The sequence below is a fragment of the Hemiscyllium ocellatum genome, chromosome 26 (assembly GCF_020745735.1).
Source record: "Hemiscyllium ocellatum isolate sHemOce1 chromosome 26, sHemOce1.pat.X.cur, whole genome shotgun sequence".
NCBI classification, from domain to species: Eukaryota; Metazoa; Chordata; class Chondrichthyes; order Orectolobiformes; family Hemiscylliidae; genus Hemiscyllium; species Hemiscyllium ocellatum.
Genome location: NC_083426.1, coordinates 57,025,761 through 57,049,077, shown reverse-complemented (window position 1 = coordinate 57,049,077; position 23,317 = coordinate 57,025,761).

Here is a 23,317-nt window from a genome sequence, read left to right as displayed (position 1 = left end):
CCTGGGGGCTGCTGAAAGAGGCCTAAATGGACCATCTGCCCAGCCCTTTTAGCTGAAGATTGTTACAAATGCAGCAGCTTTATTTTTTTCCCCTGATAACTGCTCTCCCCCATAACTGGGGATTTCGTCGTTGGAGATCAGCCTCCTCCTCCAATGGTCTCTCTCAATATCCATTGTTTTTATGACTACATGTGGCAGGACTGCAGAGACAGATCTGAACTTTTAATTGTTGGGTTGCGTAGCTCTGTCCATCACTTGCTGCTGATGCTGCTTGCAGCTGAAGACAAAAACAGCTTCTCCATGATGTCATCTCATATCTAGGCCTGGCTGGTGCTTGTACCAGCATGTCCTTCTGTACTCTGTATTCCACCAGGGTGAATCTCTGGCTTGGTGGTTACTGTCGTGTGGCTGTGAGGTTGCAGACTGTGTGAGTCATGAAGAGTATGATTGAGCTTCTGGCGATGGCCCACTGCGCCTCATGGAAGTCTCATCGTTCATTGCTCGATCTGTTTGAAGTCAGCCCAGTTGAGTACAGTGTATGGTACATAACATGGTAGAAGGTCTACAAAATGTGAAGGTGGCACTTGTTCTTCCCAAGGACCTTGCAGTGGCCACTCTTACCGATATATTACATGGAGAGAAGCATCTACAGCAAGCAGATTGGTGACGATGTGGTCACCAATATGTTTCCTTTTTAATGATTCCCTCAAAACTTGCTGCAGAGCAGTATAGCAGCCGCAGGATCTGGCATCAATGCTGAGCCCTATATTGACGATAAACCAAGGCCTTGTCTCCCTGAGTCCTGCTTTACAAACAATGTCTGACCGTTGCTTGATTAGTCTGTGGGAAATATACAGCAGGTCACTTTTACATTTTGCACAATGAAGAGTTGATATCATTTTATTTCTTACATATTTTCAAGTAAATGAAATATCATTGTTTTTTCAGTTGAAAACAATTGAAGTGAACGATAATTAAATTACCAGAGTACAGACATAATTATTCCACAATTCAGTGACTGTAGTAAGCAGCTGATTCATATTCAGATCAGTGAACACACCATCTAGAGTTAGCAATGCTGTTGATAATGGCTTTGAAAAAATACCGAAATTCAGTCACAGTGCCACTGGGCCTCATCACTACCTCAAAAGCACTGACCAGCTCCAAAATCTGTCCTGAAAGCTTCCAAACTGGAGCTGGATAGTTATTCACACAATCCCTCACAACAGACCAGTTAGACACATACCTGAACAACAGGAATATGCATGGGGCATACTAGCAAATGGACCAGCACAGGGCTCAGTGCGGGTCTGAAAGCAGTTCAATATTTGTGAAAGTGACAAGCCAACAACCATGTCTTGTCAGTTTACCTCTTCTGGTGTACCACCTAAACACTGTAAATCTGTACCTTGGACCATATCAAGAATGAAGCGTTCTAAAAGTGATGGAACCCTGCAGCACATGATGTCTTACATTGAATCATTCATAAACCATATCCAGTATATGTCAGCTCCACAACGTCAGTGTCTGAACAGAATTTTACAGCGACATTGTGTGTGGCCTGAGATGATAGAAATTCTGATGTAAATGTTTTCAGCATTGCTCTAACCATTAACAGCAAAGTCTCATTATTGAAGTTCTAACATCCTTGGATAATGTCCCCATTTTGACTGCCAAATAAGCACAAATACACCCATTTATTCAGTCCAATGTTAGGATAACAATATGATGCGAACAGTGCAGACATCACAATAAGGGACTTTGAAATGATGAGTCTTGTTTCCGCACACAAGATCAAATTATTATTAAGCACATGGACTTTGAAAATATCTAATTATTTTTCTCTTGTGCTAATATTGTATTCATGATAGCAATATCATTTTGTGTTGAAGTATTCCACAGTCCAGAAATGAAAAGATTTTCAATTGCATCTGCCTCTCACAGTTCAGTAATATGGTTTGTGAATGTCAGTGTCTGTTGAATACTAGGTATGTAGGACATGCCTCTGAAAGACTGACAGAATGTGCCAAACAGCATTTCCTTTCTGCTGTTCATAACAAGCTGGGTACTGACTGGACCCAACCAGCCTGTGCTCTCAAACCTCAAAACTCAATCTCCAGCATTAGGCATGCTTGCACAATATTTTCCATTCTAATATATTCATGGAATGTGGTTGAGCCGGTATTTATTGCTCATCGCTTGTTGCCCTTGGCAAGGTGGTGGTGAGCTGCCACCTTTAACTGCTGCAGTCTATGTGCTGTAAATAGACCCACAATCCCATTAGGGAGGAATTTGAAACAGTGATACTGAAGGTCCAGCAATATATTTCCAAATGTCTTGGAATGGAACACAAACATGGCGGAGGTCCTATGTATCAGCTGCCCTTGTCCTACTTGATGGTGGTGTATTCAAAGGTACTTTAGAAGGAACCTTGGTAAATGTCTGCAGAGCACTGTGTAGTTGGCAGGCATTGGTACTGCTTAGTGCCAGTGGATGAGGCATGAAGCTGCACTGAACCAAGTATTTTATCATCCATGCATTCAACTTGTGTCTTAGTCATGGTGGGCAGGCCTTGGGAAATCATGATGAGAGTTATTGCTGCAGGATTCCTCACCTCTGACCTATTCTTGTAGCGATTGAATTTATTTGGAAAGGCCAGTTCTGGTTCACAATAGTCCCCAGGATATTGATAGTTGGGACTTCAGTTGCAGTAATGGCATTGAATGTTAAAGGGTGATAGTTCAATTCTGTATTGTTAGATGTGATTTTTGTCTAGCATGTGTGTAATGCAAATATTGCTTGCCACTTTTCAGCCCACACCTGCATATGTTTCAATTCTTTCAGCATTTGGATAAGAACTGCTTCAGTATCTGAGTCATCACCAATGGTGTTGACCATTGTCTAATCATTGGAAGACACACGCACTTGTGGCGTTATAGTGGAGGGGTAGTCATTTATGAAGCAACTAAAAATTGTTGGGTCTCAGACAGAGAGTGGTCATATAAGTGACTGATAGTGTCCTTCCCTGAACTAGGAAGATTGCTTCAAGTTTCACCTACTCCAGAGCTGTGTAATATGTCTAGAAACAAGTTGATTGGAAAATGTCTACCTGAAGAACACAAGAAAAGGTCTGGTTAACTCAATCAATTGGACGTGCCAACAGTATGAGTTCAATACCTGCACTGATTGAGGTGAATATAAAGGACTGTCCATCTCAACATCTCCTTTTGTTTGAGGCGTGGTGACAGTCCAGCAGTCATCTTTGTCTAACAAGAGAGAAACGTTATCAACCTATAGGAATATTGTGCCTTAGCTTGCCATTTCTGATCTACAGATTTCCACAGAAATACCTTCACAGGCATGTTGCTGCAGAAATATCTTAGAGCTGAGATAGCTGCTCTATATCAACCTCAAATATCTTCATTTGTACTAGGGGGATTGAGTTTAAGAGTCGTGAGATCTTGTTGCAGCTCTATAAAACTTTGGTTAGACCGCACTTGGAATACTGTGTCCAGTTCTGGTCGCCCTATTATAGGAAAGCAGGTGGATGCTTTGGAGAGGGGTCAGAGGAGATTTACCAGGATGCTGCCTGGACTGGAGGGCTTATCTTGTGAAGAGAGGTTGACTGAGCTCGGACTTTTTTCATTGGAGAAACGGAGGAGGAGAGGGACCTAATTGAGGTATACAAGATAATGAGAGGCATAGATAGGGTCGATAGCCAGACACTATTTCCCAGGGCAGAAATGGCTAACACGAGGGGTCATAGTTTTAAGCTGGTTGGAGGAAAGTGTAGAGGGGATGTCAGAGGCGTGTTCTTTACACAGAGAGTTGTGAGAGCATGGAATGCATTGCCAGCAGCAGTTGTGGAAGCAAGGTCATTGGGGACATTTAAGAGAGTGCTGGACTTGCAGGTGGTCACAGAAATTTGAGGGTGCATACATGAGGATCAATGGTTGGCACAACATCGTGGGCTGAAGGGCCTATTCTGTGCTGTATTGTTCTATGTTCTATGTTCTAAGCAGTTTAGAGGTTTCCCTGACACCCATTTGCACACGTTTATCTATTGGTCCTTGATGCCACATTTGGTCAAATGTAGTTATGATGACAAGTGCAGTCACTCTCACTTCGCCTATAGAATACAGCTTTTTTGTGCGGTCCATCTTCAGGACAAACTTTCGACGTGGTCATGGGATGAGTGGCCCCGACAGAGCTAAAACTGAGCTATGGTGAGCAGTGTTGCTTGATATCACATTAGATGTCATCTGCCATATGGGCTCAGTGATTAGCACTGCTGCCTCACAGTGCCAGGGACCCAGGTTCGATTCCAGCCTCGGGTGGAGCTTGTACATTCTCCCTGTGAGTGCCTGAGTTTCCTCCGGGTGCTCCAGTTTCCTTCGACAGTCCAAAGTGAATTGGCCTTGCGAAATTGCACATAAGGTGCATCATTCAGAGGGAAATTCGTCTGGGTGATTTTCTCTTCAGAGGGTCAGGGTGCACTTGTTGGGCTGAAAGGCCTGTTTCCACGTGGCAAGGAATCGAATCGAATGTAATCTAAGCACGGTATTAAAGATAGAGATACGACTGATGAGGTCGTAACTGGTCGTCCTATTTTCTGTGAGTGTGTACAGGACACACCCGGATAATTCTCCGCATTGTCAGGTATGTGCCAGTGTTGTAGCCCGGCAGACACAGCTTGAATGGAATGTTAGATTAGATCAGATTACTTACAGTGCGGAAACAGGCCCTTCGGCCCAACAAGTCCACACCGACCCGCCGAAGCGCAACCCACCCATACCCCTACATTTACCCCTTACCTAACACTACAGGCAATTTAGCATGGCCAATTCACCTGACCTGGACATTTTTGGACTGTGGGAGGAAACCGGAGCACCCGGAGGAAACCCACGCAGACACGGGGAGAACGTACAAACTCCACACAGTCAGTCGCCTGAGTCGGGAATTGAACCCGGGTCTCAGGCGCTGTGAGGCAGCAGTGCTAACCACTGTGCCACCGTGCCACCCACATAGGCGTTATCAGGGCCCACAGTCTTTGCATTCCCAAATCCCCTCAATCATTTGTTGATATCACAGTAAGTAAATTGAATTGGCTGATGACGGCCATTTGTAATGTCTGAGAGCTTTGGGGGAGACTGAAATGGATTATCTCATCGGTACTTCTGAGAGAGCTTTGTTGTTGATGTTTCAGCCTTATGCTGGGCTCCTCCATTATTGACGAAGGCAATATTTGTGGAGCCAACTCCTTCAGTGAGTTGTTTAATTGTTCACTCCCATTCATGACTGTGTGTGACAGGATTGCAGAGATTAGGTCTAATCTTTTAGTTGTGGGTTCACTTCGATCTGTCTGTCACTTGCGGCTTATGTTATTTGGTGAGTAAGTGATCCTGTTTGGTAAGTGCATCTCATTTTCAGGGATTTCTGGTGCTGCTCTTGCCATACCTTCATATGTTCTTCATTGGCTTGATGGGCAAGGGGAAGTGGAAGATATGCTGGGCAGAGATGGTAAATCTGGTGTTGGAGTAAAGTCCTGCAGTTATTGATGACCCACATCATCTCACATCCTGGTGTTGAGCTGCGAGATCTGTTCGAAATCAGTCCTGTTTAACACGGTGATGATGTCACACCCAATGGAGGTTTTCACAACGTCAAAGTGGGGCTTCATCTCCAGAAATATTGCGGGTAATAGTCACTGCTACCAATATAGTCATGAATCAATGTGTCTGACTGGCAGGTTGATGAAGATAAGATTTACAATGTTTCTCCCTCTTCGTTGTGCCCACCATAGTCCCAATCTAGCAGCTATGCCCTTTTGTACCAACCATCTGGATCAGCAATGTTGCTGCCACAACCCTCTTGATGATGATTTTGAAATGACCCGCCCAGTACACCCTCTCCACCTTTGTCATTGTCTCAATATTTCCTCCAAATGTTGCTCAACATGGAGGAACACTGATCTCACAGCTGAGGGAGGGCAATAAGCAGAGGGTTTCCTTGTCATAGTGTGCTCTGATGCCATAAGGCTTCATTAGGTCACATTGCTGCGTGACTCGAGGGAAGGATAGCTCTCACAGTTTTGGTGCTAGCCCGCAGACGTAAGGATGGAGGACTTTGCAGGGTCTGCAGGGTGTTTTTATTTTTGTCGTGTCAACCGAAGGGGCTGGAGGGCCTCTCCTGTCCTGGACATAGAACATAGAACATTACAGCGCAGTACAGGCTCTTTCGGCTCTCGATATTGCGCCGCCCTGTCATACTAATCTGAAGCCCATCCCACCTACACTACTCCATGTACATCCATATGCCTGGCCAATGACGACTTAAATGTACTTAAACTTGGTGAATGCAGGCAAAGCGTTCCATACCCTTATTACTCTGTGAGTAAAGAAACTACCTCTGATATTTGTCTTATAACTATCTCCCCTCACTTTAAAGTTGTGTCCCCTTGTGTTTGCCATCCCCAGACTTGGAAAAAGGCTCTCCCAGTCCACCCTATCTAAACCTCTGAATATCTTGTATGTATCTATTAAGTCACCTCTCAACCTTCTTCTCTCTAATGAGAACAGCCTCAAGGCCCTCAGCCTTTCCTCGTAAGACATTACTTCCACACCAGGCAATACCCTAGTAAATCTCCTCTGCATCCTTTCCAAAGCTTCCACATCCTTCTTATAATGCAGTGACCAGAACTGTACGCAATACTCCAAGTGTGGCCGTACCAGAGCTTTGTACAGCTGCAGCATAATCTCCTGGTTCCGGAACTCAATCTCTCTATTAATAAAGGCCAAAACACTGTATGCCTTCTTAACAACCCTGTCAATCTGGGTGGCAACTTTCAGGGATCTGTGTACGTGGACACCAAGATCTCTCTGCTCATCAGCACTCTCAAGAATCTTACTATTAGCCCAGTACTTTGCATTCCAATTACTCCGTCCTCACACTTATCCACATTAAACTCCATTTGCCACCTCTCAGCCCAGCTCTGCAACCTACTACTTCCTTCGTCACTATCTACAACTCCACCGACCTTAGTGTCGTCTGCAAATCTGCTAACCCACCCTTCTAAGCCCTCATCCAGGTCATTTATAAAAATGACGAACAGCAGTGGACCCAACACTGACCCTTGTGGTATGCCGCTGGTAACTGGACACCAAGATGAACATGCTTCATCGACTACAACCCTCTGTTTTCTTTCAGCAAGCCAATTACTGTATGATACTGACTCTATTGCTCTTGTGATTGGAACCTTCAAGGTCGTACTCCTTCAGTTACTCTCAGATCTTTGTCTATTCGACAGATTTCTACAAATTGTGCTCCATTAAGACATTGTGCTACTCTGCTTTTTAACCACCCACCTGTCCCTCTGACATCATCTTCAGCTGCTACATCCATCCTATTTCAGTAACCCACGTTATTGCTATAATGTTCATCTGTGACTACAGCCTTAACTATGACTGTACATTATTTCAGCATCTACATTCCTCCAATCTCTCTAACCTCCTCCAAGGTACTACAACCTTCGCTGTCTCTCTAACTTTCTCCAAACCCTTCACCGCTCCCGCTCTCTCTAACCCCTACACTTCTCCCTATCTCTCTAACTTCCTCCAGCCTCTACACCCCTCCCTATTTCTCTAACCCTCTCCATCTCTGACACCCCTCCTTGTCTCTTTCACAACATCCTGCTCCTACACCCACCCTATCTGTCTAACTACCACCAGCCCCTACACTCCTCCCTAGCTCTTTAACCATCTCCAGGGCCCTATACCAGAACAATCAAAATTTACAGCCCAGGCATAGGCCCTTTGTCTCTCTAAGCCTGGGACAATCCAAATGCATTGTCTAAATGTGTCGGTCAATTTCTAAGCATCTGTATCCCTCTGCTCCCCACCTACTCATGCATCTGTCCAGCCATATCTTAAATGAATCTACCGTGCCTGCCTCTACCACCTCTGCTGGCAATGCATTCCAGATGCCCACCACCCTCTGTGTGAAGTACTCGTTGCGTGTATCCCCCTTAAACTTTCCACCTCTGACCTTAACAGTGGGAGCTCTCGTTTTTGAACCCTTCACCCTGGGAAACAGCTTGTCTCTATCCACTCTGCCTATACCCTTCATGATTTTGGAAACCTCCATCAGGTCTCCCTTCAATCTCCTTTTAACCTAATAAAAACAAACCTAACCTACTCAACCTCTCTTCATAGCTAGCACCCTCCATACCAGACGACATTCTCGTAAACCTCTCTGCACCCTCTCCAAAGCGTCCACATCCTTTTGGTAATGGGGCGACCAGAACTGTACACAGTATTCTAAATGAGGCCTAACCAATGTCTTGTACAATTTCAACATGACTTGCTAGCTCTTGTAATCAATACTCCGTCCAATGAAGGCAAGCATACTATATGCCTTCTTAACCACTCTATCCACCTGTGCAGCAACCTTCAGGGTATAATGGACCTGCACTCCCTGATCTCTCTGCTCATCAACTTTTCCCAAGGTTCTTCCATTCTTTGTGTAATTTTCTCTAGAATTAGACTTTCCAAAATGCATCACCTCATATTTGACTGGATTGAACTCCATCGGCAACTTTTCCGCCCAACTCTCCAATCTATCTATATCCTCCTGTATTCTTTGACAGTCCCTTATGCTTTCTGCTACTCCACCAATCTTCGTGTCATCTGCAAACTTGCTGATCATACCAACAGTGCCCTCTTCCGAACATTTATGTATGTTACAAACAACAGTGGCCCCAACACTGACCCCTGGGGAACATGACTGGTCAGCTTTCTTCATTTCGAGAAACTCCCTTCAACAACTACTCTCTGTCTCCTGTTGCTCAACCAGATCTTTATCCAGCTAGCTAGAACACCCTGCACACCATGTGACTTCACCTTCTCGGTTACTCTACCATTGGGAACCTTCTCAAACACCTTTCTAAAGCCCATGTATATAACATCAACAGCCTTTCCTTCATCTATCAATGCTGTCACTTACTTGAAGAAGTCTAGTAAGTTGATAAGGCAGATCTCCCCTGCACAAAGTCATGTTGCCTATCACTGATAAGCCCATTCTTTTCTAAATGTAAATAGATCCTATTCCTCAGTACCCTCTTCAGCAACTTTCCCACCACCGACGTCAAGCTCACTGATCTGTCGTTACCGAGAATATCCCGACCACACTTCTTGTACAGGGGTATAACATGAGCAATCTTCCAGCCCTCCAGCACCTCACCTGTATTTAAGGGTGCCACAAAGATATCTCTCAGGACCCCAGCTCTTTCCCCTCTTGCTCAATCAGCAACCTGGGATAGATCCCATGCGGTCCTGAGGATTTGTTCAACTTAATAATCTCTACCATACCCAACACATCTTCACTACTTATGTCAACGTGATTCAGACTAAGGAAACATCAATCTCTAATCTCAAGATTCATGTTCCTCTCCTCAGTGAACACTGATGCAAAGTAATCATTCAGAATCTCACCCATTCTCTCAGGTTCAACACACAACCTCCCTTCATTATCCTTTAGTGGACCAATCCTTTCTCTAGTTACCTACTTGCTTCTTATATAAGAATAAAATGCTTTGGGATTCTCCTTAATTCTCCTTGCTAAAGCTATTTCATGACCCGTTTTTGCCCGCTTAATTCCTCGTTTAAGAGTTGTCCGACTCTTCCAATATTTCTCCAGGGGACATTCTATTCCTGGCTGCCTAGACCTTATGTACGCTTCCCATTCCTCTTGGCTAGTCATACATTTTCTCTTGTCATCCATGGTTCACGAATCTTGCCCTTTCTATCCTTTGCTTTCAACGGGACATGCCTATCCTGCACTATCTTTAACCTATCTCTGAAAGCCTCCCACATATCAAATGTGGCTGTCCTTTCTAATAGATGTATCCAATCCACATTTTTGAGCTCCTGCCTAATTTTCATAGAATTGGCCTTGGCCCAGTTTAGTACTCTTCCCTTAGGACAACTCTCACCTTTATCTATGGGTATTCTAAAATTTACAGAATTGTATTCACTGTATTCCCAAAGAAATCCCACACCACAACTTCTACCACCTGTCCTGGCACGTTCCCCAGTACCAGGTCCAATATGGTCTTTTCCCTCGTCTGACTATTGACACATTGGTCTAGAAAACTCTCCTGGACCCTTCTTACAAATTCTACCCAAACCAGACTTCTGATGCTAAGTGTATCCCAGACAATTTTGGGAAACTTAAAATCTCCCATCACCAATACCCTACTGCCTCTACATCTTTCTATAATCTGTTTATCTATTTGTTCTTCTACCTCACGCCCACTGTTGGGAGGCCTGTAATACAGCCCCAATAATGTAACTGCACCCTTCTTATTTCTCAGCTCCACCCATAATTTTCTCACTACCCAAGACCTCCACAGTGTCCTCCTTTAGCACAGCTGTGATACCATCCCTGACCACCCCTCCCTTTTACTTCCCTCACTGCCCTGTCTGAAGCATTTATATCCTGGAACATTTATTTGCCAATCATCATGCCATTCCTTCAACCAAGTTTCTGTGATAGCAATAACTTCATATTCCCAGGCAGCAATCCAAGCCCTAAGTTCATCTGCCTTACAAACTATACTCCTTGCATTAAAGTAGATGCATTTCAGGCCACCAGTTCTTTTGCACTCCTGTGTATTCTTCCCTTTATTAATGCTACCTTCATGATTCTTACAGACTCCAGTCTCCACCTCGCTGCCTACTTGTTTACTCTTCTGGTTCCCAGTCCCCTGGCACGTTAGTTTAAAACCTCCCCAACAGCAGTAACAATATCTCCTCCAAGGACATTGGTTCCGGTCTGGTTCAGATGTAGACCGTCCATTTTGTAATTGTCCCACCTTCCCCAGAACCGGTCACAATGTCCAACATATCTGAACCCCTCCTATCTCTCAAGCCACGTGTTCAGCCTGCATTTTTTTTCCCATTTCTACGCTGGCTAGTATGGGACACCGGTAGTAATCCTGAGATCACTACCTTTGAGATTCTCCTCTTTAACTTCTCTCCTAGCTCCCTGAATTCTTCTTTCAGGACCTCATCTCTTTTTCTACTTATATCGTTGGTGCGTATGTACACCAAGACAATTGGCTGTTCACCCTTCCCTTTTAGAATGCTCTGCAGCCTATCAGTGACATCCCTGACCCGAGGACCTGGGAGGCAACATACCATCTGGGAGTCCCGTTTTCAGCCACAGGACCGCCTATCTACTCATCTCACAATAGAATCCCCTATGACTATGGCCCTACGAGTCTTTTTTCCTGCCCTTTTGGACAGCAGTGCCCGCCATGGTGCCACGATGTTGACAACTACTGCCCTCTCCTGGTGAGCCATCTCCCCCAAGATTATCCAAAAATGTTATATCTGTTTTGGAGGGAGATGACCGCAGGGGACACCTGCACTGCCTTTCTACTCGTTTTCTGTCTTTTGGTCACCCACTCACTGTCTGCCTCAGTAATTCTAACCTGCAGTGTGACCAGTTCACTAAACATGCTATCCATGACCTCCTCAGCATCGCAGATGCTCCACAATGAATCCATCCGCAGCTACAGAGACATCATGCGATCAAACAAGAGCTGCAGCTGGACACACTTCTTGCAAGTGTAAGAGTCAGGAACGTCAGACACGTTCCTAAGCTCCCACAACAAGCAAGAGGCACATGCTACGGGTCTGAGGTTCCCTCTGTATGAACTAACTAAAACCAAACAATGCACTTAAATATCTGAAAACAAAAGATAAGAAAGACAAGAAAGAAATAAAAGCCTTACCTTACAGAATCTCTTTTTTCTGGTTATAGGACAGGGTGGGGGTGGGGGGGGGGGGGGGGGTGAGGGGGGAGTGTGTGGAGGGAGATACTACACGTGTAGCATCTCAAGTTTAGCCCCTGCCCAAATATAAATTACCTTCCCAGAAGGCCTTGCGTCACCTCACCTTCACTTCTTGCTGCTCTGTCAAAATGGAGGCTGTCTATCTATCTGATGTATCTACCTGACCATCTGTAGCCACTACACCTTTCCATATTTCTGTAAATTCCTGCAGCTCCTCCACCCCTCCTTATTGGTCTAACCAACTCCAGGTGCCTAATCTCTCTCTATCTCTCTAAATTCTGACAGTCACTTCACCCTCACTAATTCTCTAAGTACCTGCAGCCCCTACACATCTCCCTATCTCTCTGATGACTTCCAGTCCATACACCTCTCCCTATCTTTCTGACCACCTCCAGCCCCTACCCCTCTCCCTATCTCACTGATCACTTCCAGCCCCTGCACCCTCCCTATTCCTCTGACCACATACAGCCCCCTGCACCTCTCCCTATCTCTCAAACCACCTCCAGTCCCTAAAGCTCTCCCTATCTTTCCAACCACCTCCAGCACCATCACCATATCCATCTCTCAAACCAACTCCAGCCCCCATATCCCTTCTTATCTCTCGAGCCTCCAGCTGTTTCACCTCTTCCCTCATTGTGGGCTGAATAAAAAAGCCTCTCGAACCTGCTCTAGAATGCAGACACCTCACTATTTTGGTGAAATCCATGCATTCCTATTTCTGTACCATCCCCCAGCCTGTAAAGCCATAGCACTCTTCTCCACATTTCACTCCACCATATCTCTGTAACCTTCTTCAGCATTTAAACTGTTCCGAAATTCTTCTCCACTACACCCAGTACCTTCCTGTGCAACAGCGAGAGGTGCAACACCTGCCCCCTCCATCCAAGGTCCCAAAACAACATTTCCAGATCTAGCAGAGATTCACCTGCACTTCATCCAACCCCATCTATTGCATCCATTGCTCCTGATATGGTCTCCCCTATATCGGGGACTGATTCACAGAGCATCTGCAATCTGCATGCATCAACCAACCCGATCTTCCAGTTGCAATCCAATTTACTTCCCCTTCCCACTTCCTTGGCCTCCTCCACTGTGCTGAAGGCGGGCACTGTGGAGGACCCGAGCAATGAGGAACTAGGTGCAGAGCTGAGAAAAAGAAAGGGTGCAGTTACAATGCTGAGGCTTACTACAGGCCTCTCAACAGAGAGCATGAGATTGCGGTACAAATATGTAAACAGATTATGGAAAGATATAGGAGTAATAGGGTGGTGTGATGGATGATTTTAATGTTCCCAATATTGACTGGGAGTCACTTAGTGGTCAAGATCTAGATGGTTCAGAATTTGTAAGGAGCATCCAGGAGGGTTTTGTAGTGCAGTATATAAATAGTCCAACTCTGGAAGGGGCCATACTGGACCTGGTGTTGGGGAATGAGCCCTGTCAGGTTTTTGAAGTTTCAGTAGTGGATAACTGTGGGATCACAATTACGTAAGTTTTAGAATACACATGGACAAAGCCGAGAGTGACCCTCAAGGGAGATTGGTCTATTGGAGGAAGGCCAACGATCGCAAAATTTGGCAGGAACTCGGGACTGTAGATTAGAAACATCTGTTTGAAAGTATTTGATACATGGGAGGCTTTTAAAGAGAGATTGCTTGGAGTGCGGGAGAGACATATCCCTGTGAAAATATGTGAGAGAAATGGCAAGATTATGGAATCATGGATGACAGGTGCAATTGTGAGATCAGCTAAGAAGGAAAAGGAAGCGTTCACTACGTCCAGGTGACTGACGACAGATGAAGCTTTGGCAGAAAATTGGGAATGTAGGACCAATCTGACAAGAGGAAATAAGATGGCAAAAGGCGGTCATGAAATATTTTAAGCAAACAGGATTAATTAAGGAAATTCCCAAAACCTTTTACTCGTATGTAAGGAAAAGGAGGGTAACTAGAGAAAGGCTTGACCCACTAAAGGGCAAAGGCGGAAAGTTATGCTTGGAGTCAGAGGAAATGGATGAGATTCTTAACAAGTACTTTGCTTCAGTATTCACTGAGGAGAGCGACATGATGGATGTTGAGGGTAATGATAGATGCTGGACTACTCTTGATCAAGTCGGCATAAGAAGGGAGAAAATGTTGGGTACTCTGAAAGGCATTAAGGCAGACAACTGCCCAGGTCCAGATGGTATCTACCCTTGGTCACTGATGGAAGCGAGAGAAGAAAAAACTGAGGCATTTTCAGATATCCATGAAGCATCCTTGGGCATCCTTGAGGTCCCAGAGGACTGGAAAATTGCTAATGTTGTCCCCTTGTTTAAGAAGAGGAGCAGGGATAATCCAGGTAATTAGAAACTGGTTTGGAAGCTGCTGGAGAAGATATTGAGGGAGAGAATCTGTTTTCATTGGAAGAAAGTGGGCTTATCAGTGATAGGAAACATGGTTTTGTGCAGGAAAGGTCATGTCTTACCAACCTAATAAAATTCTTTGAGGAAGTGACAAAGTTGATTGATGAAGGATGGGCTGTAGATATCATATACATGGACTTCAGTAAGGCACTTGATAAAGTTCCCCATGATATGCTGATGAAGAAACTGAAGTCGCATGAGATCTAGGATGCACTGGCTAGTTGGATAAAGTACTGGCTGGACAACAGGAGACAGAGTATAGGAATTGAAGGGATTTTCTCAAAATGGAGAATTGTGATCAGTGGTGTGTTCCACTGGAATCTGTGCTGAGACTACTGTTGTTTGTGATATACAAAAATGATTTGGAGGAAGATATAGGTAGTCTGATTAGCAAGTTTTCAGATGTCACTCAGACTGGTGGAGTACCAGATAGTAAAGGAGACTGTCAGAGAATACAGCAGAACATAGATAGGTTGGTGATATAAACGGACAAATGGCAGATGGAGTTCAATCCAGGCAAATGTCTGGTGACACATTTTGGAAGATACATTTCAAGAGCGAACTATACAGTAAATGGAATTGCCTTGGGGAAAACTGATGTACTGAGAGATGTGTGTTCAGGTCCATCGTACTCTGAAGGTGGAACGCATGCCAATAGAGTGGTAAAGAAGACATATGGCATGCTTTCCTTCATCAGATGGGGTATTGAGTCCAATAATTGGCAGGTCATGTAAGAGTTGAATAGGACTTTGGTTCGGCCACATTACAAATACTGTGTACAGTCTGGTCGCTAAATTACCAAAGGGATGTCAATGCTTTGGTGAGGATGCAGAGGAAGTTGACCAGGATATTGTGTGGTATGGTGAGCACTAGTAATGAAGGGTGGTTGAGTAGATTAGGGCTATTTTCGTTGGAGTTTGTTGGGGGACCTGATTGCGGGCTACAAAATCATGAGAATTATAGACAGGTTGGATAGCAAGAATTGTTTTTCCCAGAATGGGGGACTCAATGAGTAGGGGTCATGAGTTCAAAGTGAGAGTGGAAAGGTTTCAGGGTGATACGCTCGGAACGTTCTTTATGCAGGCGGAGGTGAACAGATTGCCTGGAACGTATTGCCAGGGGAAATGGTTGAGGTAGGCATGATAACATCATTTAAAATACATCTAGACAAATATATGAATGGGCAGGGAGCAGAGGGATACAGATCCTTAGAGAATAAACAACAGGTTTAGATGGATGGTCTGGATCAGCACAGGCTTGGAGGGCCGAAGGGCCTGTTCCTGTGCTGTAATTATCTTTACTCTTTGTTCTTGTTCTAGTTTAATTTGGACTGTATTCGTCACGTACAGTTTGGACTGAATGGTCTGTTTCTGTGTTACATGACTCTGTGACTCTGTGCATCAATTGGAATAGAATAACCAGGGAACAATTAGGGCCTATTAGAAACCAAGGGGACAATCTGCGGGTGGAACTGGAGAACATTGATCGATTGTTACATGCAGGCTTCGTATCTGTTTACTTTGGAGAAGAAAAGTGCAAATATCGATTTTGGGTGGATGGGATTGTGAAGGTCTTGAGCAGTTTGGTTTAAAATGCGAGCAGGTGTTAATGGATTCGGCTGGAATATAATTGGGCAAATCTCCAGCTTTGGATGAGTTGTATCTCAGCCTGCTGTTAAAGATAAGGGAGGAAAGGCCCTCACGCAAATCCTTCAGTAGAACCTGTTATCACGGAAGTGCCAAAGGACTGGAAAATAGCTAATGGTGTTCAATTTTACAGGAAGGGTGATGGTGATAGACCAAGGAACTACAGATTGGTGAGTATCAGATCAGTATTAGGGAAACTATTGGAGGAAATAGGAAAGGAGAAAACTGATCTCCATTTAGGTCAGCAAGGTCTGATCAGGGATCGATAAGATGAATTTATCAGAAAGAAACCATACTTAACAATTGTTATTGTATGCTATTCAGAAATGTGTTTATCTGATGTTTCAGCGAAGCCTTTGACAACACTCGACATGTGAAACTGATAAAGAGAGTTACAGCTCATGGTACCAAGGGTAACTTGGCCAGTTACATGCAAACTTATCTGGTTGGGAGGAGACAGAGGGTGGTCTTAGAAGACTGATTGTGACTGGATAGCATTATCAGATGGTATATGTGCTGTGTCCCTTATTATTAGTGATATTCACAAATGATGTATTGTAAATATGGACTGGGGAGAAGGGGAGTGCGATCAGTAAGTTTGTGTTTGAGGTAAAGATTGGCCGGGTGGTTGGCAGTGAGGTACAAGGTCTCATAAAGATTTTTGATCATGCCCCAAGGCTAGTTTGCAAAATTAAATCTTATGGGATTGGAGCTAATATACGGACATGGTTTTAGAATGGGAGAGTTGAGCAGGAATGAAGCAGTGTTTTTTGGATTGAACGTCTCATGTGGTATCACAGGGGTCGGTGATGAGCCCCATCCATTTCCAATACACTTCAGACATTTATTTGTGGTCAGCAAATGCAATATTTCCAAGTCTGTTGACGTTACTGAATAATGTTGGATTGTGAGTAGTGAGGAGGATGTAAAAAAACTCCAAGGTGATTGAGACAATAGGAGTGAATGGGCAAGTACATGGCAGATGAAGTCAGTGTGACGTTAGATATAAGGAATTCTGTGAACATTTTTTTAATCCTTTTCTTTGTTTTCTTCTGAGCAGTTCCAAGAGATCCATGCAGGCAGGAGGCTGGAAAAATGCAACAAGCCAGGGAGCATCAGGATGTGTACTTAAAGCTTCCTGCCTGCCTATTTTGGATTCCAACATTTGCAGTTTTTTGTTTGTCTTGAAACAAGTGAAATCCATGCACAGCAGCAGGTTCTGTAGCCAGATGTCAATATTGTGAATGGCGTTGGCATTTTGACCAGTGTGCATAGACCCCACCAAGTGAGTAGAAACAATATTGAAAAGGAATTGTTCATCCTTGTGCACCAGTCACTGAAAGCAATATTACTGGAGCAGGAAGTAATAAAGGGTGTGTTGAACTTAATTTCAAGAAGATTTGGTACTAAAGTAAGGATGACTTACTGCAGCAGTACAGAGCATTGGTGAGACCTCACCACGAACATTATGCCTTAATATGTGTAGTTATGGTCTACTTACATAATGAAGGATGAACCTGACATACTGGGAGTACAGTGAAGGATAACAAGACTGATCTCTGGGATGACAGGCGTGTTGTGTGAGCAGAGTTTGGGTTGAATGGGCCTGTATTCCATTAGGTTTAGGAAAATGGGTGGAGAACTCAGTGAAATAGATAAAACTCTGAGAGGGTGAGACAGATTGGAAGAAGGCTGGGATGCCTAAAACAAGAAACCACAGTATTATATACAGGCAGGCCACTCTGCATTGAGGTGAGAATAAATGTCTACACTCAGAGACTGGTGAACCTGCGGGACTTTCTATCACATAAGGCTGTGAAAGCCAAGGCTCTGAATAAGGGATTCAAGACACTAAAGGGATGGGTACGCATTAGGGGAATTGGATGGAGATATCAGCCAACATTATATTGAATGGGGGAACAAAATGACAGGGAAAAGGGACTACTACAGTTACAGACCCCCGAATAGTCAGAAGGAAATTGAGAAACAAATTTGCAAGGAGATCTCAGCTATCTGTAAGAATAGTTATGGTAGGGGATTTTAACTTTCCAGGCATCGTCTGGGACTGCCATAGGGTTAAAAGTTTAGATTAGATTACTTACAGTGTGGAAACAGGCCCTTCGGCCCAACATGTCCACAGTGACCCTCTGAAGCGCAACCCACCCATACATTTAACACTTCACCTAACACTGTGGGCAATTTAGCATGGCCAATTCACCTGACCTGCACATCTTTGGACTGTGGGTGGAAACCAGAGCACCCGGAGGAAACCCACGCAGACATGGGCAGAATGTGCAAACTCCACACAGTCAGTCGCCTGAGGTGGGAATTAAGCCCAGGTCTCTGGCGCTGAGAAGCAGCAGTGCTAACCACTGTGCCACCGTGCCGCCCACGAATGGATGGAGAGGAATTTCTTAAGTGCGTACAAGACAGTTTTCTGATTCAGTAGGTGGATGTACCTACGAGAGAAGATGCAAAACTTGACCTACTCTTGAGAAATAAGGCAGGGCAGGTGACTGAGGTGTCAGTGGGGGAGCACTTTGGCTCCAGTGACAATAATTCTATTCATTTTAAAATAGTGATGGAAAAGGATAGACCAGATCTAAAAGTTGAAGTTCTAAATTGGAGAAAGGCCAATTTTGACAGTATTAGGCAAGAATGTTCAAAAGCTGATTGGAGGCAGATGTTCGCAGGTTAAGGGACGGCTGGAAAATGGGAAATCTTCAGAAATGAAATAACAAGAATCCAGAGAAAGTATGTTCCTGTCGGGGTGAAAGGAAAGACTGGTAGGTATAGGGAATGCTGGATGACTAAAGAAATTGAGGGTTTGGTTAAGAAAAAGAAGGATGCATATGTCAGGTATAGACAGGATAGATCGAGTGAGTCCTTAGGAGAGTATAAAGAAAGTAGGAGTATACTTAAGAGGGAAATCAGGAGGGCCAAAAGGGTACATGAGATCGCTTTGGCAAATAGAATTAAGGAGAATCCAAAGGGTTTTTACAAATATATTAAGGACAAAAGGGTAATGAGGGTGAGAAAAGGGCCCATCAAAGATCAGCAAGGCGGCCTTTGTGTGGAGCCACAAAGAATGAGGGAGATATTAAATGAATATTTTGCATCAGTATTTACTGTGGAAAAGGATATGGAAAAATAGCCTGTAGGGAAATAGATGGTGACATCTTGCAAAATGTCCAGATTACAGAGGAGGAGGAAGTGCTGGATGTATTGAAATGGTTAAAGGTGGATAAATCCCAAGGACCTGATCAGGTGTACCCAAGAACTCAGTGTGAAGCCAGAGAAGTGATTGCTGGGCCTCTTGCTGAGAGATTTGTATCATCAATAGCCACAGGTGATGTGTCAGAAGTCTGGAGGTTGGCAGACTGTTTAAGAAGGGCGGTAAAGACAAGTCAGGGAACTATAGACCGGTGAGCCTGACCTCAGTGGTGGGCAAGTTGTTGGAAGGAATCCTGAGGGACAGTATGTACATGTATTTGGAAAGGCAAGGACTGATTCAGGATAGTCAACATGGCTTTGTGGGTGGGAAATCATGTCTCACAAGCTTGATTGAGTTTTTTGAAGAAGTAACAAGGAAGATTGATGAGGGTAGAGTAGTAGATGTGATCTATATGGGCTTCAGGAAGGCGTTCAACAACGTTCTCCATGGGAGACTGATTAGCAAGGTCAGATCTCATGGAATAAAGAGAGAACTAGCCATTTGGATGCAGAACTGTCTCAAAGGTAGAAGACAGAGGGTGGTGGTGGAGTGTTGTTTTTCAGACTGGAGGCCTGTGACCAGTGGAGTGCCACAAGGATCGGTGCTGGGCCCTCTTCTTTTTGTCATTTACATAAATGATTTGGATGCGAGCATAAGAGGTAAAATTTGTAAATTTGCAGATGACACCAAAATTGGAGGTGTACTGGACAGCAAAGAGGGTTACCTCAGATTACAACAGGATCTGGACCAGATGGGCCAATGGGCTGAGAAGTGGCAGGTGGAGTATAATTCAGATAAATTCGAGGTGCTGTATTTTGGGAAAGCAAATCTTAGCAGGACTTATACACTTAATGGAAAGGTCCTAGGGAGTGTTGCTGAACAAAGAGACCTTGGAGTGCAGGTTCATAGCTCCTTGAAAGTGGATTCACAGGTCGATAGGATAGTGAAGAAGGCATTTGGTATGCTTTCCTTTATTGGTCAGAGTATTGAGTACAGGAGTTGGGAGGTCATGTTGCAGCTGGACTGGACATTGGTTCGGTCACTGTTGGAATATTGTGTGCAATTCGGGTCTCCTTCCTATCGGAAATATATTGTGAAACTTGAAAGGGTTAAGAAAAGATTTACAAGGATGTTGCCAGAGTTGGAGGTTTTGAGCTATTGGGAGACTTTGAATAGGGTAGGGTTGCTTTCCCTGTAGCTTCGGTGGTTGAGAGGTGACCTTACAGAGGTTTAAAAAATCATGAGTGGCATGGATAGGATAATTGGACAAAGTCTTTTCACTGAGATCGGGGAGTCCATAACTAGAGGGCATAGGTTTAGGAAGAGAGGGGGAAAAATATAAAAGAGAACAAGGGGCTAACCTTTCCACTCAGAGGGTGGTACGTGTATGGAATGAGCTGCCAGAGCAAGTTATGGAGGCTGGTGCAATTACAACATTTAAAAGGCACTTGGAAGGGTATTGAATATGAAGGGTTTGGGGGAAATATGGGCCGGGTGCTGGCAGGTGGGACTATGTTGGGTTGGGATTGCTCATCAGCATGACGAGTTGACTTGATGTTTATGGAGAAAAACAGTGGGATACACAATTTCTTTAAACACATAACATGGCACTCCTGGAAAGGAAAAAAACTTCAGATGAATATGTTCTGGGTTTGTGAGGAATATGATATATTAGAGGAGTGACACCACAGGGAGACCCACAGGATAATGAGAATATTAAAATGGAAGTGTTATCATATCAGAAACCAGAGCAGGTGAATGGGTCTCGGTGTGAATTGGGGGACAGGCAGCAGAATTGTATGGTAGATTTTGCAGCTCAATCTAGACATTCATGTTATGCTATCTAACACAGCAGGAGCAGGAGCAGAATTGTATTCAACCACAATCTGGAACCTTTTGCCTGGGTAATCCCTCGGCCTACCATTCCCATAAAAACAACTTTGGTTCAGTAACAAGTGTGGAAGAAAATATCTGGGTCAAAACCCATGTGTACCTAAAATTGATGACAATCTGTTATTAAAGGTACTGCACTTGACTGTTTGCATTCCAAACAGCAGAACTAACGTCAGACAGAGAGGGCAAAATGATCCCAATACCAACAGATTAGATCTAAATTCTGCACGGCTGCCACATCCACTCACAAATGTTGATGGACGATTGAACAACTCACTGGAGGAGAAGGCCTCACAAATATCCACATCCTGAATTCTAGAACAGCCCTGCATATTAGTGCAAAAGTCAAGGATGTAAAATCTACATCATTCTCAGACAGAAGCTTTGAGTCAATGATCCAATCCATCATCTTGATAATGTACACAGAATCAGAGATTCTTCAACCAATTCGATTCACTGCACGTGACATCAAGAAACAGCTGAACCCAGAAGATATGACAAAGGCAATGGGCACTGACACCATTCCTGTAATGGGACAGAAGACTTGTGCTGCACAACAATCATGCCTATTGGAAAGCTGTTTCATTCCAGTTCCAACTCTGATATCTCCTTGACAATGTGGAAAATTGGAACTACGTCCAGTCACAGAGTCATAGAGTCATAGAGGTGCACAGCATGGTAACAGACCCTTCGGTCCAACCCATCCATGCCGACAAGATATCCCAACCCAATCTAGTCCCACCTGCCAGCACCCGGCACATATCCATCCCATATCTTCCTATTCATATACCCATCCAAATGCCTCTTAAATATTGCAATTGTACCAGCCTCCACCACATGCTCTGGCAGCTAATTCCATACACATACCACCCTCTGCATGAAAACGTTGCACTTTAGATCTCTTTTATATCTTTCCCCCTCACCCTAAACCAATGCCCTCTAGTTCTGGACTCCCCGGTGCCAGGGAAAAGACTTTGTCTATTTATCCTGTCCATGCCCCTCATAATTTTGTAAACCTCTATAAGGTCACCCCTCAGCATCCGACGCTCCAGGTAAAACAGCCCCAGCCTGTTCAGCCTATCCCTATAGCTCAAATCCTCCAACTCTGGGGACATCCTTGTACATCTTTTCTGAACCCTTTCAAGTTTCACAATGTCTTTCCGACAGGAAGGAGACCAGAATTGCATGCAATATTCCAACAGTGGCCTTACCAATGTCCTGTACAGTCGGAACATGGCCTCCCAACTACTGTACTCAATACTCTGACAAATAAAGAAAAGTATACCAAACGCCTTCTTCACTACCTGTGACTCCACTTTCAAGGAGCTATGAAACTTCACTCCAAGATCTCTTTGTTCAGCAACACTCCCTAGGACCTTACCATTAAGTAAGGTGATACAAATATGGGCGGCACGGTGGCACAGTGGTTAGCACTGCTGCCTCACAGTGCCTGAGACCCGGGTTCAATTCCCAACTCAAGCGACTGACTGTGTGGAGTTTGCACATTCTCCCCGCGTCTGCGTGGGTTTCCTCCGGGTGCTCCGGTTTCCTCTCACAGTCACAAAGATGTGCAGGTCAGGTGAATTGGCCATGTTAAATTGCCCGTAGTGTTAGGTAAGGGGTAGATGTAGGGGTATGTGTGGGTTGCGCGTCGGTGTGGACTTGTTGGGCCGAAGAGCCTGTTTCCACACTGTAAGTAATCTAATCTAAAAAAAATCTCAGTAAGAGACCCAGAAATGCTAGCTTCCCACAGAGTTCTAGGGTGTACCTCATCAGGTCCTGGTGATTTGTCCACTTTTGTGCATTTCAAGACATCCAGCACTTCCTTCTCTGTAAGATGGACATTTTTGAAGATGTCATCATCTATTTCCCTGCATTCGTTATCTTCCGTGTCCATTGCCACAGTAAATACTAATGCAACATGCTCGCTTAATATCTCCCCCATCTCCTGCAGCTCCACACAAAGGCCGCATTGCTGATTTTTGCAAGGTTCTGGATTAGTGGTGCTGGAAGAGCACAGCAGTTCAGGCAGCATCCAAAGTGCAGTGAAATCAACGTTCCGGGCAAAAGCCCTTCAGCAGGAATAAAGGCAGTGAGCCTGAAGTGTGGAGAGACTGCCTTTATTCCTGATGAAGGGCTTTTGCCCGAAACATCGATTTCACTGCACTTTGGATGCTGCCTGAACTGCTGTGCTCTTCCAGCACCACTAATCCAGAATCTGGTTTCCAGCATCTGCAGTCATTGTTTTTACCTTGTTGATTTTTGCAAGGCCCTATTCTCTCCATAGTTACCCTTTTCCCTTTAAT